This window comes from Trichechus manatus, unplaced genomic scaffold (assembly GCF_000243295.1).
Source record: "Trichechus manatus latirostris isolate Lorelei unplaced genomic scaffold, TriManLat1.0 scaffold00279, whole genome shotgun sequence".
Taxonomy (NCBI): Eukaryota; Metazoa; Chordata; class Mammalia; order Sirenia; family Trichechidae; genus Trichechus; species Trichechus manatus.
Window position 1 is genome coordinate 1,790,872 of NW_004444215.1, and position 17,587 is coordinate 1,808,458.

A 17,587-nucleotide genomic window follows, 5' to 3' on the forward strand; every position below is an offset into this window, starting at 1 on the left:
CAAAGATTAGACAAGCTCATAAAACAAATCGAGACTAAATGAGCACACCAGCACAGGGACAAGGACAAGAAGGCAGGAGGGGACAGGAAATTTGGTGACAGAGAACCCAAGGTTGAGAAGGGACAGTATTGGCAAGTCGTGGGGTTGTTAACCAATGTCATAAAACAATATGTGTACTAACAGTTTAATGAGAAACTATTTGTTCCGGAAACCTTCATCTGAAGTACAATTTAAAAAAAAAAAACTCCACACAGATTTCCAAAGTGGTTGTGACAATTTCCCCTCCCATCAGCAATACCTAAGAATGAGCTAGACCATGAACATTTCACAGAGAAACCACATACATATGGCTGCTGCCTTGGTTTCTCACTGGGGAGCCGCTCTCTTAGAAGAGGAAACACAGAACACTGGGAAGTGCAGACAGATGGCATATTGTAGGCTCCAAAAATCTCACCAAACTCTCCCAAGGGAGCTGCACATATTCTAAGGGGAGCATGCAGAGGGTGTGGTGGCAGAGCAAATCATGGTCAATCCAGAGTCTTTCAGATGAGGGGCTGAGGATCAAAGTGACAACAGCAACTCAAAAGATTAGATAGCAACCTAGTGGGCAATGAATTTATGTTAAGTGGGGAGGAACAACTCAGAAAAGGAGGGTGAGAATGGTTGCACAACTCAAAGAATGTAATCAGTGTCACTGAATCGTATACAAGAAACAGTTGAATTCGTGTATGTTTTGCTGTTTATAGTCTCAACAACAAAATAATAAGTTTTCAAAAAATAATCAGAAACATAAAACCTTGCTGGTCTATGACATGAATCTCAAAGAAATGGGAAATCAGGAAAACATTTACAATGACACAGACTATAGCTGCATAGCCAAAGAACATGAAGAAAATTGCTGAATGCAAACAGAAGATATACCAAGCACAAGCAGTATGGGAAAAATTGCCAAGAATATGATGCTTTTGCAAAAGTATTCTGCATTGTCTTAGGCTGGGTTCTCTAGAGAAGCAAAACCAGTAAAGTGTATAAATATATATATATAGAGAGATTATATCAAGGAAACAGCTCACGCAATTGTAGAGGCTAGAACGTCCCAAGTCCGTGGATGAGGGTAGAGGCCTCTCCCAAGTCACACAGCTGCAGAAGCTGGCAAGTCCAAGATCGGAAGGTCGGAGAGCAGGGCTCCCACCCACAGGCTGTGCAGATTGATGAATCCCAGGTTTGGCAGATAAGGTGACAGCTCAAGTCCCGAGAACGGGAGATGAGACGACAGGAAGCAGCCGCAGGATCCAGAAAGAGCAAAAAGCCAGAACGTCTGCTTATATACAGATGCGAGCCACACCCCCAAGGAGACTCCCTTTCATCTGATTGACTATTCACAGTATATTCAATCATGGGAGTGATTACATTAAAACACGGAGAATCATGGCCCAACCAAGTTGACACACAATCTTAACCATCACATGCATCATCCAAACAGGCACAAGTTATTAAAAGAACAAGAGGCCCTGGAAAAATACTTCGAGTGTCTTTCACATATTCAAGAAAATAATGAAGATACACTAAAACTGAGATATAAACAGGTTCATACTCTTCTGTGTATCACTATGAACTTTAGCAGAATGATGAAAGATTCTCAGACGTGGAAGAGGCTCAAAAAGTAAGCATGGGGTTAAAAAGAAAAGAAATTAAAAGAAAGAAGCATGGAAACAGATTCCAGGCCATTGACAGTCTAATCTCTCACTATTCTGAGACTAGAAAGATGACAATTTGATACTAAGTAGGAATAACAAATGCAATTGAATGAATCTCTTTGAATATATACAAACCCACGTTACTGTTAAAAAATACTGATGAGACAATTAGGGGAATTTGAACATTGACTGAGATTATATTAAGAAATTTTTGTGAAAGTTTTTTCGTGTGATAATGGCAATGTCATTATGTAACAAAGGGATCCTTACTTTTTGGAAATGCATATTCAAGAATTTATGGATAAAATAATATGCTGCCAAGGACTTGTCTCAAAATAATTTGAGGCTGGGGGTCAGAGAAGTGATTGACGGCAGATATTAAACGAGATTGGCACATATGGATACTTAATACAGGTGGGTAATAAATATAAAAAAAAGCAAACCAGTTGCAGTGAAGTTGACTCCAACTCATGGCGACCCCATGTGTATCAGAATACAACTGTGCGCCATTGGGTTTCCAATGGCTGATTTTTCAGAAGTAGATTGTCAGTTCTTTCTTCTGATATGCCTCTGGGTGGACACAAACCTCCAACCTGTTGTTTAGCAGCCAAGCACTTAACCACTTATGCCACCCAGGGACTCCAATAAGTATATGAGGGTTCATTATAATAGTCTCTCTACTTTTGAACGTATTTGAAATTTTCCATAATTAAAGCCTGGGGTAAATCCCATTAATTCATACTCAAGAGTTGAGCTGATACTCAAAAAAGAAAAACAACAACAACAAAAAAAAAAATAGATTGGTCACCAACGAAAGTAACTAGGGTATCCTTCCTCCTTACTCTGGAAATTATTAATTACAGGGAAAGAAAGAAGCATTTATCTGCCTTTTTTTAGGGTAATCATATAGCCATAGTTGTTGAGAGAAAGTTCTATTTTACAAAAGCATCCCAGCTGATAACTTTGGCAAGAATGTTGGATTTAGAAAGTAACCACTTGCAATTGTTAATGAGATTTTTCACTCAAGCAAAGACCAATGATAGATAAAATCATGAGGTGGGAGTTTGATGAGGAAACTTACAAGAGGGATTGGACTTTCCCTGAAGAATCCATGGTTCAGTCTTAGCATCAGTAAATATACTTCCTGATATTATGCGATCTGTATAAAACACATGGCACCACCTATGAAATACCTGTCTTCAACAAGCTGAGCCGAATCTAATCAAGCTGAAATGATAGCGGAGGCTACTGGACAAATCCAGTTATGGAAAATTCTATAGGACAATTGACCTGGTGTCTTCATCAAGTCTAAGGCATTAAAAGTAAAAAAAAAAAAAAAAAGCAGTGGAGTGACGGTGGGAGTGGGAAGAGGGAGATGCTTTAAATTAAGAGTCAGAGGAGGCACCTTGTCGTTGTTAGGTGCTGTTGAATCAGTTCCAACTCATAGCGACCGTATGTACAACAGAATGAAACACTGCTTGGTCCTGCACCATTCTCACAATCATTGTTATGCTTGCGCCCATTGTTGCAGCCACTGTGTCAATCCATCTCATTGAGGGTCTTCCTCTTTTTTGCTGACCTTCTACTCTACCAAGCATGATGTCCTTCTCCAGGAACTGGTCCCTCCTGATAACATGTCCAAAGTACGTGAGACGAAGTCTCTCCATCCTGCCTCTAATGAGTATTCTGGTTGTACTTCTTCCAAGACAGATTTGTTCATTCTTCTGGCAGTCTATGGTATATTCAATATTCTTTGCCAACACCATAATTCAAAGTTATCAATTCTTCTTCTGTCCTCCTTATTCACTGTCCAGCTTTCACATGCGTATGAGGTGACTGAAAACACCATGGTCTGGGTCAGGCATACCTTAGTCCTCAAAGTGACATCTTTGCTTTTTAACACTTTAAAGAAGCCCTTTGCAGCAGATTTGCCCAATGCAATAGGCCATTTGATTTCTTGACTGCTGCTTCCATGGACGTTGATTGTGGATCCAAGCAAAATGAAATCCTTGCCAACTTCAATATTTACTCTGTTTATAATAATGTTGCCTATTGTTCCAGTCGTGAGAATTTTTGTTTTTTTGAGGTGTAATTCATACTGAAGGCTGTAGTCTTTGATCTTCATCAGTAAGTGCTTCAAGTCCTCTTCACTTTCACCAAGCAAGATTGTGTCATCTGCATAAGGCAGGTTGTTAACGAGTCTTCCTTCAATCCTGATGCCCCATTCTTCTTCATATAGTCCAGCTTCTCGGATTATTTGCTCAGCGTACAGACTGAATAAGTATGGTGAAAAGATACTACCCTGACACACACCTTTCTTGACTTTAAACCACGCAGTGTCCCCTTATTCTGTCTGAATAGCTGTCCTTTGGTCTAAGTACAATTCCTTACGAGCAGAATTAAGTGTTCTGGAATTCCCATACTTTGCAATGTTAGATAGAACAAATAAAACTGTAGGATTATTTTTGAAGCATTTAACAATTATGACTGGGTATTCATGCCTTGTATACATGCAAAAGCTGGACAATGAAAAAGGAAGACTGAAGAAGAATTGATGTATTCTAATTGTAGTGTTGACAAAGAATACTGAATATATAGAAGAATGAACAAATCAGTCTTGGAGGAAGTACAGCCAGAATGTTCCTTGGGAGCAATTTTGTCTTGTTTACTTTGGACACATAATCAGGAAAGACCAATCTTTGGAAAAGGATATCATGTTTGGTAAAGTAGAGGGTCAGTGAAAATGTGGGAACCGCTCAATGAGATGGAGTAACACAATGGGTACAAAAATTGACTCAAACATATCACCAATTGTGTAGGACCAAGCAATGTTTCCTTCTGTTATACAAAAGGTCACCATGAGTCAGAGCCAACCGGAAGGCAACCAACAACGTTCAATGATAAAAACCCAAAAATCCCAAACCAATTGCTGTCAAGTTGATTTGGACTCACAGAGACTCTATAAATCAGAGTAGAACTGCTGATAGGCTTTCCAAGGCTGTAAATCTTTATGGAAGCAGACTGCCACATCCTTCTCCTTCAGAATGGCTGGTAGGTTTAAACTGCTGACATTTGGTTATCAGCCAAACACTTAACCATTGTTGTCACTAGGGCTCCTTATTTAATGATAAGGAGGAATAATTACTAATTTTTTGGTAAAATGTGGCTATGTAAGGAAATGTTCAAATTTTTAGTGCAGAATACTGAGGTATGTGGGGATGAAGGGCCATGATGTCCGGGGTTTGCTTTAAAATACTTCAGAAAAAGAAACATAGATAAGAAATGGGGGGTAGGGGAGAGATATAGCTAATATGGTAGAATCTTGACCGTTATTGCATTTGGTGATGGACATATGGGGATTATTTATTCACTCTATTTCTGTGCATCTTGCAAACTTTAATGTAATAAAAAAGAGATGTCCATGCCATAGGAAATAAGGTCAGTCATTGATTTTAGCGGACAATTAGAGAAAAGTGTGAGAGGTTTCCATACCCAGAAACTCTTATTTCCATACTCTGATGGTTGTTATGTGTCAGCTTGGCTAGGCCATGATTCTCAGTGATTTGGCACTTACGATGTAGTTTGGCAGTTATGTAATGATGTAATCACCTCCAAGATGAGATCTGCTATGAGGAGCCAATCAGCTGAAAGGGAATTTCCTTGGGGGTATGACCTGCATCCAATATATATGAACTTTCTGGTAAAGCTCACTGGCTTTTACTCTGCTCTGGATCCTGCATTCAGCTCATCATCATCTGAACTCTAGTTCTTGGGACTTGAGCCAGCAGCCTGCCATCTTACCTGCTGATCTTGGATACGTCAGCCTTCACAGCCCACGAGCCAGCAGTCTGCTGTCTTCTGACGTGCCGATACTTGATTTGCTAGCCCCTACATGAGTCAGGAGAAGCCACCAGCCTGACACCTGACCCATGGATTTGGGACTTTCTAGCCTCTACAAATGTGTGAGCCATTTCCTTGATATAAATCTTTCTCTCTCTCCTCCTCTCCTTCTTTCTCTCTCTCTCTATATGTATGTATGTGTATATATAGATACATATATATGTGTATATATATATATAGTACACGTATGTGTGTGTGTATATATACCAATATGCTTCACTGGTTTTGTTTCTTTAGAGAACCCAGCCTAAGACACGTACACTAGGTTTACAGCACTGATTATCTATTCTAGCCAACAGTAAATGAAGTCCAGATCCAGCAAGACACATTGGCAGGTGGCAAGATGTTTTTTTAATGAAAGTTCCTTAATTCAACAAACCAATCAATGAAGCAAGTTCAGACAAAGAAAATAACAGGAGAGTTGGCCACTTTCTGCCAAAAACTACAGTCACCATGGTCTTGAGACCTTGAAAAGGACGAGTAATGCATCCTGGTCATACTGCCCATGACCCCCTGGTTGCAAAGCCAGTGCACCTAGGAAGTTCATGTGTCTGCAATCTCAGGATGCACCTGGCTGTCCAGGCGAACTCTGTAAGAGAGGAAAATAAATCCACTTAACAACATCAGGAGGACAGCAAGAGCTGCCACCAGAAGAGCACTCCCGATCTCCTGAGTGTCTGGCTTGAAGGGCACGTAGAAAGATGGAGGGAAGTGAATACCCTGTTCGTTCCTCACGGAGTGGTAATTCCAGATCACAGCGACTGAGATACAGATGCTGGCAGACAAGTACAGAATTCCTGAAGCAATGAATGGATTGCAAGTGACAGTCTTCGGAATAATTCCCATGTACAGGTTCCTAATTGCAAAGACGATGCAGGCTTTCCCCAAGAGCCCTAGAATGGTGGCTACCAGCAGGAGGTTTTGCGAAACACGAATATCAAGAGGGAGAAAGGTGTCATTGTAGCTGTAATGGTGACAAAATATGCCTTTGTTGCTGTCATGGTAGTAAATGCAGACTCTCCACATTCCCACGCAGACCAGGCTGGAGAGTAAGGGTGGGGCATAGCTTATGTGCCACAATCGCCACTCCACGAGGCCCATGGAGGTGGTGGAGAGCAGCCATCCGATTGTGGCAGCAGCAAAGCCTGCTACTTGGCAATTGGCCCTTTTGATGAGCAAGATCATGGCAGCAGCATACCCAGGGGCACTGCAAACAAATACAGGGCATCATGAACATGGGGTCCTCAGCCTGGGACAGCCCTCCAGAAGTGTGCAGTATCCAGGAGGGAAGTGCTATACTCAAGAGAGGAGAGACATTCGTTCCTCAGATTCTGCTTGTGGGTGTGTAGACTGAGGAAACATTGTGAAGAGCCATTGGGTGATATTTACAGAAAGCCTTAAAATGCACAAACCTTTGGAACAAGAAGTTTCACTTCTGGGCCGTTTGTTTAAAGAAATAATTAAAGTTGGTCACACATATTTAGCCACAAAAATGTTCATTGCAGCATTGTTTATCATAATGAAAAATGCGGAGCCACTTCAAGTCCAACAAAGGGGGCTTGGTTAAATAATTTGTTATATCCATGCAAGGGAGTTAATAGACCAACATTAAAAACATAAATGGAATCATGCAAGGTATAATATTTTGCTTGGCTTTTTCCATGTAGCATAATTGTTTTGAGGTTCATCCATGTTATTGCATGCATCAGTAGTTTATCCCTTTTCCTTGTTGAATAGTATCCCATTGTATGGATACACCACATTTTGTTGATTTGTTTGTCAGTTTTTAGACATTTGGATTGGTTTCTTGTTTTGGCTTTTATGAACAGTGCTGCTATGAACATTCGTGTACAAGTATTTGTTAGAATACCAGTTTTCATGTCTTTTGTGTATATACCTAAGGGTGGAATTGTTGCGTTACATAGTAAGTATATGTTTAACTTTTTAAGAAATTGCTGTTTCCCAAAGGGGTTGCATCATTTTACATTCCCACCAGCAATGTATGAAGGTTCCAGTCTTCTCCAACATTTGAGCCAAGATGTTCACCATATATAAAGTATAAACTGCACGCTACGAAATGATACGCACAATGTAATCCTGGGTATCTGTACAACTGGAAGGCGATATGCAAAGGCATTAAGAGAAGTTTTTAAATGTGGTGGAGGTTTTGTGAAAATAAGTTTAAAAAACCACTATTTTCATTGTGAAGAATCACATATATATATATACAGGAAAGCACACAAAATCTAAGTGTGCGGCTTCATGAATGGTCACAGGCAAACACTCACGTGGCCCCACTCAGTTTAAAATAGAGAATAGTGCCACTTGCTTGCTTTTCTTTATAGTTTTATCCCCTCACCATTTATTTTGTTTTTCAAAATAGGCATCACACAGCTGGTACTCCCCCGAGACTGGCTTCTTTTACTCAACATCATGTTTATGACATTCAGATTATGAATTTGTAAAAAAAACGGTGCCTAGCTGTTCAGTATTGTTAGCTATGTCATGAGTATGACAATAAAACAACTTCATTAATAAATTTATCAGACAACGGGGGATTAATTAATCCTGGTTCATAAATATACTGTAATAATAGATAATCTAGTAACTCATTACTGTAATACTTAGCAGATATTAGAGTAGAAGAGTATTTAGTAACACAGGGTGAATTTAAGAAGCAGAAAACAAAACTGTAAGACATAATATGATCTGCTTTTTGCCCATCATAAAATATGCTGGAAAGATACAAAACAAGATGTGTCTGAATATTGGGATTACTAGTGATTATTTTTTTGTTTTATGTTTCAAATTAAAAGTCTACTACTTCTCTAATTAAAGAAAGATGGTGGAGCATACAATGATACAAGCATAGAAAGGTACTGGTGGATGAATATCGAGAGTAATACAAACAATACAAGAGTGAGTTGCCTCTGACTCAATCACCTATTTCTTGGAATTGGTGACAAGAAGGTGGTGCAAACAGTTAAGTGTTCAACTGCCCATCAAAAGGGTGCCGTTCAAGCCCACCCAGAGGCACTTCAGAAGAAAGGTCACAGCCATGAAAATCCTATGGAGCTCAGTTCTAGTCTGACACACATACCGTTGATTTGACGGCAAATGGTTAACCAGAGAAGTGGGATCAAATAGCCTGCAAGACTATGCCCTTGTGCTGTGCTATCGATACCATGAATAAAGAAGACCTGGAGACCATGAATGTGTCAAGCAATAGGAGACGCTTAACTAAATTGCATAATTCCTCACGATTTACCATATTAGGCGACCACCTAAATGCAGGTTTCAAAGACGTAGTAATGACAGAAAATGCTCACTATAGGTTAAGTGGGGAAAAAGATGCAAAAGAATGTTTAAATATGTGTGTACATGTGTGTGATCTCTGTGTATGGTGCCAGTTTTGTTTTAAAAAGACATTTTTGAGGTGTGTGTGTGTGTGTGTGTGTGTGTGTGTATGCATATACCAGAACCAGTTGCCAAGGAGTTGATTCTGACTCATGGCAACCACACGTGTGTCAGAGTAGAATTGTGCTCCATAGGGCTTTCAACTGCTATGATCTTTCAGAAGTAGATTGCTGAGCCTTTCTTCCAATATGTCTCTGGGTGGATTTAAACTGCCATCTTTTTGGTTAGTAGCCAAGTGTTTAACCATTGGTGCCACTCAGTGACTCCTCTATGTCTTTATATATTTATCTCTATCTATCTTTCTATGTCTAAAAAATTATCTATCTAAAAGTTTAGAAGGCAGACCATTAAAATATCATCCTTGGGAGATAAAATACTTATTTTCTTCATTCTTTGCTGGATTTTCCAATCTTTCCACTATGAGAAGAGATAAACAAACCCAGATTTTCTAGATGAAGGTAATAGTAGGAGGTTTTGTGGGCTCTATTTTAGGGTACCCTCCATTGCTGTATTCTTTCCAGGTGTTGCCAGGGGAAGGGGGAGAAACCAGAGAGGTGTAGACTGGAGAGGCAGGGGCTAGAACAGCAAGGAAAGAAGGTGGGGCTTCCTTTTGGGGTTCCATGTTGCTCCTTCTGAGGGACCACAGGAAGGGGATTCTCCAAGGCTGATTCTCTGAAAAATAAAGAGAATGCAACTCTCAGAAGATCCAGAGGCCTCCCATTGCATCATGACTACTGTGTGCTGGGTGATAAAGTTGGTCCCTCCAGGAGTCATGTTGATACCAGTGCTGATCACCACCATGGCTGGGGTATGAGGCCAGGGCTGGGGGAGACAACGGGACTCTGCGGTCACTGGGGGAAGCACTATCTTGGGCTTTTCACCAAGTTGTTGACTAGTTGAATTTCTCATGAACCAATCCTTTGGGGAAAACAAATCATTTACCAAAGTCATGTGTACGTCCACTGGTATTTCCTTTTCTGAGAGTTCAAACTCCATCAGGCATCTGGGGATGCAAAATGGTGCAGACCCCAAAAACTGTTTGGCAGTTCTTCAAAATGTTGACACAGAACTACCATATGACCCAGCAATCCCAATCTTAGGTATATATCCCCAAAGACCTGAAAGCAGAGGCTCAAACAGATATATGTACACCAATGTTCCTTGCAGCACTTTTCACATTTAGGTGGAAACAGCTTAAATGTTCATGTGCAGATGGATGGATAAACAAAATGTGGTGCATCCACACACAATGGAGTATTACTCAGCCATAAACAGAAAGGAAGTCCTGGTACATGCTACTACATGGTGAACCTAGAAAACATCATGCTGAGCAAAATCAGTCAGACACAAAAGGACAGATACTGTATGATCTCGCTTATATGAAGTAGGCAAATGTATAGAAACCAAAGCTTATTAGTGGTTGGTTACTAGGAGTGGGAGGGAGGGAAAAAAGAGGAGTCATGGCTTAGGGGAGCACTAACTTTCTGTCAATGGTGGTGGGATCATTTGGAAAAGGATAGTGATGATGTTTGCACAAAATGATGAACATAATGTCACTGAACTATACATGTAAAAATTGTTGAACTGGCAAATGCTTCGTTACAGATATTTTAACCACACACACACAACCACATTAGGCAGGTGAAAATTCGACCTCTCGCTCAGTTTCCAAGACTGCCGGAAGCTCAGCTGCAAGCATGTCATCCTACCTGGAGCCATGGAATAACGTGATGAGGGGCACCCGTTAGGTCATTGGTTCCATTCCTGGGGTGCAGAAAGCTTCCAATCCTTCAGCAAAGCACATTTGAACTTGACTTTGTAACTCATTCTGACCCTGACCAACTCTTGCTTTCTGAAGTCCTTCCCTGTTTAACCTTTGTCTTTCCCCTGCAATAAAAGTACACTTCATCCCATGGAGTTGGAAGGCGCTGGCTTATCTTCTGCACCTAATGTTATCTCCATCCTTCAGGGGCCATAGGACATTCTCCCTTGAGACCGATTAGTGATAACTCAAAAGTCCATTCAGAATAGGGAGGGGAGAGGGGAGTTTCTGTCTGAGATTCTGGCTAGTGCTCAAGTCCTTTGTTGCACTTGTCCATGAGGGACAGCTCTCACCTTGCTCATGGTTGATTGTGAGCAGAGCCTCTGGAGCCCTTTCTTTGCTTAAGCTAACACCAGCTGGGTTTCTGTCACTTCCACCCAGGGTCCTGTCTAATGCACCTTGTGACTGATGGAAAATCTGGACTCTTTAGTCTGGCATTTGAGGCCCATCTCATTCTAGTTCCAGCTGATGTTTGCAGCATCCATTCCCACTGCACAGCCAAAGCACCTCTGCTCAGCCTGCACCTACTGAATATACCACGGACTTCCAGAAGAATGAACAAATCTGAGGAGCCAGAATGCTCCCTAGAAGCAAGGATAGACAGACTTCATCTCCTGTAGTTTGGACATGTTATCAAGAGGATCAGTCCCTGGAGAAGGACGTCATGCTTGGTAGAGGGTCAGTGAAAAAGAGGAAGACCCTCAACAAGATGGATTGACACAGTGGCTGCAACAGTGAGCTCAAGCATAGCAATGATGGTGAGGATGGCACAGGAGTAGGCAGTGTTTCATTCTGTTGTACGTAGGGTCACTATGAGTCAGAACCAACTCAGCGGCACCTAACAACAACATTATTTTTGCTATTATCACCTTGTTATTCTCAGCAAGTGGGGTATTATTACATTGAGGGACTGATATTTTCCCAGCAGGATACTTCTGTGATCTTTGTAGAAATCAAGTACAAAAATAGGATTAACTTAGCCTCCAAAACCAGTTGCTGTCAAGTCAACTCCAACTCATAGCGACCCCATGAGTGTCAGAGTAGAACTGTGCTTCAGAGGGTTTTCCAATGGCTGATTTTCCAGAAGTAGATCTTAGAAGATGCCTCTGGGTGGATTCAAACTTCCAACATTTTGGTTAGCAGCTGAGCGCATTAAGGATTTACTACATAGATATAAAACTAGAGTACATTCATCCACTCAGGCACTTTTGGAATTAATAATGCACATTCAGAAGCATTTTTGAAGGAAAAAATCAGGGTATCTTAGAAAGGGGAAGAATGAGAACTTTATGGTGGGTGGTAAAGAAAGGAGTGAAAATAAGACAAAGAGAGGCAGAGGATTAAAAAAAAAAGAATAACAACGGTATAAATCAATACATCTGATGCAAGAGGGACAACCCACACCAAGATGCTTGCTATTAATTTTCTAGTGACTGTTCATAAACCGTAGCAAATATATTTTACCTTAACTCCAAGGATAGTGCTTATGAAGAGGTGATGGTAAAAACATTTTAAATGGTCAACTTGCTTTGTCATCAATATAAATGACCCAAGATAAATTTAGACTTATGGTCTGGTCAACTTTCCAGTCAACCTCAGTGTTTTCAACATGACCTGTGAGTCCCTGGAAGAAAGAAGCTAAATTTCATTTGTTAAATACACAATCCGATTTCTAGCAGCAAATTGGAGATGTGGGCCATGTGGGCTCATCTCTTAATTATTCATGAATAGGTATTTCAATTATACAACACAAAGGCTGTTTTTCAATGGATGCTGGCCTTGTTTCCTATTATGCTTAATTAAACCTGTTATAGATGGAGTCTTCGTTTCCTGAAAAAATCCATTGCCATTGAGTCGATTCCAACTTATAATGACCTTATAAGACAGAGTAGAACTGCCCCACAGGGTTTCCAAGGCTGTAACCTTTACGGAAGCCAAATGCCTCATCTTTCTCTCGCAGAGTGGCTGGTGAGTTCAAACCACTGATCTTTAGGTTAGCAGCCGAGCACTTAACTACTGCTCCACCAGGGCTCCTTAGGCGACCATAATAAAATACTACAAGCTAGGTGGCCTTAAAGAACAGAAAGTTTTGTTTCACAGCTCTGGAGGCTAGAAGTCTGAATTCAGGGTGTCAGCAGGGCCATACTTTCTCTGTCTACTCTAGGAGAAGATCCTTCCTTGTCTCTTTCAGCTTCTGTAGCCCCAGGCATTTCTTGGCTTTCCTTGGCGAATGGACAGACCCTCAGATGGCGAATCCTCCCATGAAGTCTGTTATGGACTGAATTGTGTCTCAAAAATATGTATCATAAATCCTAACACCTATACCTGTGGTTATAACCCCATGTGGGAATAAATTTTCTTTGTTATGTTAATGAGGTAGTATTAGTGTAGGGTTATGTCTTAAATCAATCTCTTTTGAGATATAGAAGAGCAGATGAAGCCAGGAGTAAGCAAGTGAAGATGGACAAAGAGTGATGCCAGGCCACATGAAGATCGCCGAGGAATGAAAGCTCAAAAGAGACAAGGACATTGCTCAAGAGTCAACAGAGAGAAAGCCTTCCCCGCGAGCTGGCACCCTAAATTCAGACTTCTAGCCTCATACACTGTGAGAAAATAAATTTCTGTTTGTTAAAGTCACCCACTTGTGGTATTTCTGTTATAGCAGCACTAGATAACTAAGCAATGTCTGTATTCCCTCTGTGTTACTCTGTTTCCACATTGCCTGTCCTTCTCTTTTGTAAAATGCCACTCAGAAGGGATTAGGATTAGGACCCACCCTACTCCAGTTTGACCTCCTTAATTTAACTTAATATCTGCAAAGAAAAACCCTATTTTCCTGAATAAGGTCACATTCACCAGTCCAGGAATTAGATTTCAGCATATCTTTTTGGGAGACACAATTCAACCCATAACAGATGGGGTCTTTATTTACCACAAAAGGATCCAAAAGAGAAGTCTGTTTACACCACGCAGTCAATGTCTTCCTTGCCTCAGGGAAGATGTGAGTTGCAGCTTTCATGGTGAGTCAGCTTGGCTCAGCCAAAGACACTGCATTGGTCTGAGAGGAGCTGCTTTCCAGTCCCGGTAAAGCAATGAGAGGTAGATTCCCTGAGGGGTGCAAACGGTTAAGCTCTTAACTACTATCCGAGAGGTTGGAGTTTCTAGTCCACCCAGAGGAGCCTCAGAATACAGGCCTGGTGATCTGCTTCCGAAAATTCACAGCCTTGAAAACCTTATGGAGCAGAGTTCTACTTTGCACACTTGGGGTCGCCAAGAGTTGGAATCAACTCGACGGCAACTAACCACAATAACAAAGAAATGGGAATCAGCTGACAAGGGGTGTAAGGAGCTGTTGTGCCTCTCCTTCACCCAAGCCTCTCTTCTGTGGTGGGCTCACTGTGTACCTTGAAGTGTTGTGGACACCCGTATCATGTGGCTCCTTTGTTTCGAGGGTGTGTTCAAAATATATTCCTCAGGTGGCTGGAGACTGTGAGATTCTCATTTTGTCATTGATGCCGTTTGTGTCATTGACACTTGACTCTACAGAAGAACAGTCTTTGCTATCAGAGGCAATCTAACTAGCTAAGCAAGACTTCTCCTGGAAGACTTTATTTTCTCATCTGTAAAACGAGGAGCTGAACTCAATGCTCTCCTTGTATTCTTCTCTTTCTGAAAAGATCACGTGGTTCGGTGCCTGGAATGGTAAGGTGAGAGACTTCCTCTTTCCATTGCCAGCTTTGAAGAACTGAGCACCACTGAGTTCTGAGCTGAGTTCTACAGCTGTAAAGAAATGAATTCTGCTAACCACTGGAGAGATGATTCTTCCTCAGTTGAGCCTCCAGATGAGAAAGCTGCCTAGCCAACACCGTGAGAGACCCTGAGCAGAGGACCCACCTAGGCCATGCCCAGACTCCTGATCCACAGAAACTGTGAGATAATAAATGTGTCTTATTTCAAGCTGCTAAGTTTGTGGTAATTTGTTACGCAGCAGTAGATAACCGAGCTACATAGGTAGATAGCGAGAGAGAGATAACCTTTTGCCATCGAGTCGATTCTGACTCACAGCAACCCTACAGGACAGAGTAGAACTGCCCCACAGCGCTTCCAAGGCTATAATCTTTACAGAAGCAGACTGCCACATCTTTCTCCTGCAGAGCAACTGGTGGGTTCAAACTGCCAACCTTTCAGTTAGCAGCTGAGCACTTAATCACTGCGCCACCAGGACACCTTCAGACAGACAGATAGATAGATATGGATGGATGAATAGATGAATAGCTGCCATTGAGTCAATTCCAAGTCATGGCGACCTTATGTAAAACAGAATGAAACACTGCCCAGTCTTCTGTTATCCTCACAATTGCCGGCATGTTCCAGTCATTGTTGCAGCTATTGTGCCAGTCCATCTCACCGAGGGTCCCCCTCACCCTTGCTGGCCCTCTACTTCACCAAACTTGATGTTCTCCTCCAGCGATTGATCCCTCCTGATGACGTGTCCAAAGTAAGCAAGTCAGACAATGCTCTCTTGTGATTCATAGGGTTTTCAATGGCTAATTTTTCATACGCAGATCGCCAGGCCTTTCTTCCTAGTCTGTCTTAGTCTAGAAGCTCAGCTGAAACCTGTCCACCATAGGTGATCCTGCTGACATTTAAATACTGGTGGCATAGCTTCCAGTGTCACAGCAACATGCAACCCACCACAGTACGACACACGGGCAGAATGGGTGGTGGGCTGATAGAGTAGGCAAGAGAAAATCATGGACTTCAGTTTAATAAAATGTGGTGCATATTTGCTGAGCATCTGCTAGGTGCCAAACACTCTCCTTGGTGCAGGGAAGGATACAGAGAAGTAGCTCACGGCTTGTCCTCCAGGAAGATTCATGCTGGTGTGGAGACAGGATGAAATAGGCATTGTAAGCCAGTTGCAAAGACAAGCTAAGGAGAACAGCAGATGGAGAGATGAAGCCATGTGGGAGAAAGGAGAGGTCCTTTGAAGGAGAATTGTTCTTACTAAGCCTAAAGGAGGGGTTCAAGTGTCAGGATGGGTGAAGGGGAACAGGGTGCCCAAGACCTGCGTTTCATGGTGAGTTCAAAATCCAGGGTCCAGTCTGGCAGGCAGGTCAGTGGTGGGCATGGGTCAGATGGATGTGAGGAGGTGGTGGGAGGGGATATTGAAGCCAGTTCCCGGAAAGCATTGAGGGGTTCAGACTTCATTATGGAGGGTGTGGATAAGGGTAGGGTGAGAGACTGTTCCAGACTGAGACCCGAAACTCCTTCTAATGGCCAGAACAATGTAAATGGTGCATTGGCAGGAACTGGTTGAGCTGAAAGGCTGTGGAGACGGCTATAGGAGCTGTGAGACAGGGCTGGCTGCTGGGGGAAGGATTGATGCTCCAGGTAATTGAGTTAAGTGTTCAAGAGGGAAGTTCCCAAATGTGAAGTGAAGGTGCACTGCCTCTGCTGACACAGGTGTGGGTGCAGGCATTGACGTGTCCTGCTGCCAAAGGGCAGGGGAGGAGGCTAGCCCAGCCATCTTTAATACGATCTGTTCATGAGGGTAATGTTTCTGAGGAAACGGACATTGATAAATGAGTTAAAGTCATTGCTCCCTCTGAAGCTCCAGGGATGGGGAGCAGATGGGGGGGCACAGAGTCTGTCTCTCGGCATAAGGGCTACACTGATGCTGGCAACACCACTTTATTTCTTTTCAAAAATATTTTATTCGGTTTAAAGTGAAAGTTTACACAGCAAATTAGGTTCCCATTTAACAATTTCTGCACAAATTATTCAGTGTCATTGGTTACATTTTTCACAGTGTGTCATTATTCTCGTTTGTTCTATTCTGGTTGTACCATTTCTGGGACTCTAGTTTCCCTGCCCCCTTACCTTCTCATCTTTGCTTTAGAGCAATTTTTAACCATTTGGTCTCATACAGATGATTTTTTAAAGGAGGTCATTACTCACAAATGGTACTGTTTATTTTATGAGCCAATCTGTTACTTTTAGCTAAAAGGTGACCTAAAGGGATAATATCAGTTCAAGGTTTAAAGAGTATCTCAGGGTGATCTTTTAGGGAGTCTTCTAGTCTCAACTGGTCCAGTAAGTCTGGATTTTTTAAGAATTTGAGTTTTGTTCCACATTTTTTTCTCATTCGATCAGGATCCATCTATTGTGGCCCTGATCAGAATGGTCGGTAGTAGCAGCCGGGCAGTCTAGTTCTTCTGGTCTCAGGGTAGATGAAGCCATGGTTCTTGTAGACTATTAGTCCTATAGACTTCTTTCTTCTCTGAGTCTTTGGTTTTCTTCGTTCTCTTTTGTTTCAGATGAGTAGAGACAAACAGTTGTATCTTAGACAGCTGCTTGCAAGTTTTTAAGACCCCAGATACTACTCACCACATTAGGATGTTGAACATACACTTTATGAACTATATTATGCAAATTAACTGAGTTGTCCCACAGGACTATGGTCCTAAGCCTTCAAATCCAGAAAACCAGTCTCACGAGGTGTTTGGTTATGTCTAAGAAGTATCCATAAGCATGTCCCCTATGTGGTTTATTTTATACGTATATATACATATATATGTATATGAATATACGTGCATGTACACACATGTGTATGTACACACGCTTATAGATACATTTATCTGTGCACATATGTATCCCCATATTCATACCCATACACTCATATACCTATATATATATTTGTGTAACCACACATATATTTGTTGGTTGTTAGGGGTGTTGTTGCAAAATT